Genomic DNA, 3,234 nt, shown 5'->3' on the forward strand with positions numbered 1-3,234 from the left:
TCTGACCTTCTATATACACCATAAGGAAACTAAAAATCAAAATTCAAGATTAAACAAAAGGCCTTTTTAGATTACAATGCATTTGACTTTTTGTTCTATTATATAAATCAGTAAGAGATACTTCAGCTTAATTACTTATGTAAAGTTGCTAAGAAATGTCATTATCAAAACAAGCTGCACACTTGAAAACCATTAAATGACTTAGACTGACGAGACATTAAGTCATACAAATGGCAAACTTCTGAGAAGTTTGTTAAGCATTGTCATGAGTTGGAATGTCAGTACATATTTTTATTTATACCACACAAATTGAACTTGAAACAGCTACACTGATAACAAAACAATTGCCAATGTTTATGTTTTCAAATTACATGTCTGTGAGAGCAATTTGCATGTAGGGATTCTGAATTGTTCAGCAACAATGCCAAGCACAACATTCCCAACAAATGACAACAGATACCAAATTATTGTTTTTACTAACTTTAAAATATAATTTTTCCATTGGGTTTCCATTGGGTTCTCTTATGAAATAGCAATTTTCTCAATTTATAATACAAATCTAATCTTGAATAGCTCCTTCCAAGAAGTCCCCAAACCCACCACAAACCATGAAGTACAAGATGGCACAAGTGATAGCTAGGCAACAACTTCTATTGAAGGTCAGGCACACAATTCCCATTTTTTCCCTTTCCACATATCCCACCACAATTTTGAATCACTTGACACACACTGAACTGAGCAATTTGTGGGAAGAAAAGTGCCAACAGCAAGAAGCAGAGTAGCACTACACAATTCTATTGAAAACGATATTGATTAATTGCAGAGATTGATAAAAACTTCTAGATCAGTTGAAATATAGGCAGAGTTTTTTAAAATAGTAGTTTTGTAAAATGCTAAATTCAAAATTTAAAAGTACTTAAAGTGAGTTGTGTTTCAAGTTCAGTTCCTTTTTAAGCCTCAGGTCAAACTAACAGTAGTTCAGCTCAGGTCTTCCTTATACTTTACAAACCAGTACACATTTAGCCAGAGTTAACCACTCTTTGTATCTCCCTAAACTTACCCATCTCCCCCTCCCCAAGAAATCCTACTTAACATTCCCTTGTTAGGGTGGGTAAAGGGAGGTATTAACTATGAGTGATATCTTTTTGAGGTCCAAATTGATTGAAATTGAGCATATGTAAATCTATAGCAGTAGCGTAACAAAAGAGGATGGAGCTAAACTGTTCTCAGTGGTGACAGATAACAGAACAAGGAGCAACAGTCTCAAGTTGCAGCAAGGGAAGTTTAGGTTAGATATTAGTGTAACCCAGGTGGTGGCCCAATAGTTGCCACCCCTGGCCAACATCAGGGATTGTGTGGTGAGAGTGGGGCAGGGCTTCTGGCCAGCACCAATTTACTTTCTAGCTGGCCCCTGCTCCCCACAGAGCACCCCGTAGTCCCAAGGTCTAACACTTAACTGATAGAACTATTTACACTTTATTTATAAAACAAGAATAATAGGAAAGGTTATTTACAAGTGAACTTAAATGGCATAACCAGAATCACAAAACAAATCAGAATGCATTAGTCAACCCTTGACTCAAGAACCACAGGTAGGGTAACTGGCCGCTTTCAGCCACTGCTGAGATGCTACCACAAGGAAGCAAGGTTGTCATTCCCTGCATCTCCAACAGGCTTCCCAATAAGCGACAAACTGCAACAGGTTAAGCTCTTCTGGTCTGCAGCAATCAAATTGTATCAAACCCCAACCCCACAAAGAGGCTGAAGGGTGACCCTCTGTGGCAACGAAAAAGGCAAGCAACAAGTAACAATAGGCTCCTGCAGCAATCAGCATGACCCAAGCACAAAGCTCAGGGACTCCATCTGATAACAATCAGCTGCAGAATAAGGGACAGGACTGAGCCCCCTCTGGGGCAGTCAGTGGCAGAGGGTCAGCAGCACAGGCAGCTCCCAGGGGTCATTGCTCCAAACCCCTGCTCCAGATGACTGGCCAGGCACCCCACATGCCTCATGGCTCGCCAGTCCTGCTCCAAGCGCCCGCCTGTGCCCCAGGCTCCCAGAGACCCTCATCCTGGTGCTGTGCTGCTCCTCAGGATCCCAGTGCCTTGCCTGCTGCTGTTCTGCTTCCCCAGGGAAGGTGAGGGGTTTCCTCAACTCACCAGCCCAGCTCCCTGCTCCGGATAAGGATGCCTGCACTGCTGGCTGCTGCTTTTTCGCTGCAGTGTAGTGGGGGGGTCGACTGCCACCCCTAGCCTCCGGGATGCCCGGCACATCCAGCACACTGCGATAGGGGCTTGGGGCACCAGCTCTCTGCCCCAAGCCCTGGCCGATGCTCCCTCTCTGCTGGAGGCACGGCTGACTGCTGCTGCCTTCTTCTCCCAGGGCTTTCGAGGCTTTCAGAGGGGTCTCTCTGCTCCCTCCGCTGGGTCAGTTCACCCCAGCTCTTCTTAGGCCTCCTGCACCATTCCCCGGAGTCACAGTCAGCAGCTCTACATGCTAGTTCAGCTGCTGCTTTTATCCCCTCCGGCAGTCCCTCCCTGGCTTGCAAACCGGCCAACCAGGGCTCAGGGTGGCTAGCCCCCCACTCCGGCGATGCCCCTTCCATGCGAATGAAGGGACTGAAAACCCCTTCTTTCGATTGGCTTCTCCTTTTCCACAGGGCAGGGCTCCCCTGCTGTACCCTTGGGGTTGCTTAGAGTTTACCGGCACTGTTTCTAGCCAAGTATCTCAAGCCAATTTGGTGAGCCCACATTGGCAGTCTGTTACATTAGGAAGAATTTTCTCACTAGGTGGGTAGTAAAACACTGAAACAGGTCACCCAGAGAGATGGTGGAAGCTCCATCCTTGGAGGTTTTCAAAACCAGCTAGACAAAGCTTTCCCTGGGATGATCTAGTTGGGGATGGTCCTACTTTGAGCAGGGGTTGCACTAGATGACCTCCTGAGATCCCTTCCAGCCCTAAATTTCTACGCTTCAGTGAAAATGGGAACAAGGCACCAGGCTCAGGTGCCAACCTTAGGGGAAAAGACACAAAAGTTAGCTATGCTACTGACCTAGGGATTGCTGCTACCAGCAGCATAGCCACTGATGATGCCCTATAAGCCACTATCACCCAGGGTGTTCGAGCATCCAGTTATGCTTCTGAACTATACATGTGTTTTGAAACAGATTGTTGAGTTCAACTCAAAACTTTAAAGGATTTAAAGGAAATCAAAGTTGTGTGGTATCTGTAAGG

The sequence above is a fragment of the Alligator mississippiensis genome, chromosome 10 (assembly GCF_030867095.1).
Source record: "Alligator mississippiensis isolate rAllMis1 chromosome 10, rAllMis1, whole genome shotgun sequence".
NCBI classification, from domain to species: domain Eukaryota; kingdom Metazoa; phylum Chordata; order Crocodylia; family Alligatoridae; genus Alligator; species Alligator mississippiensis.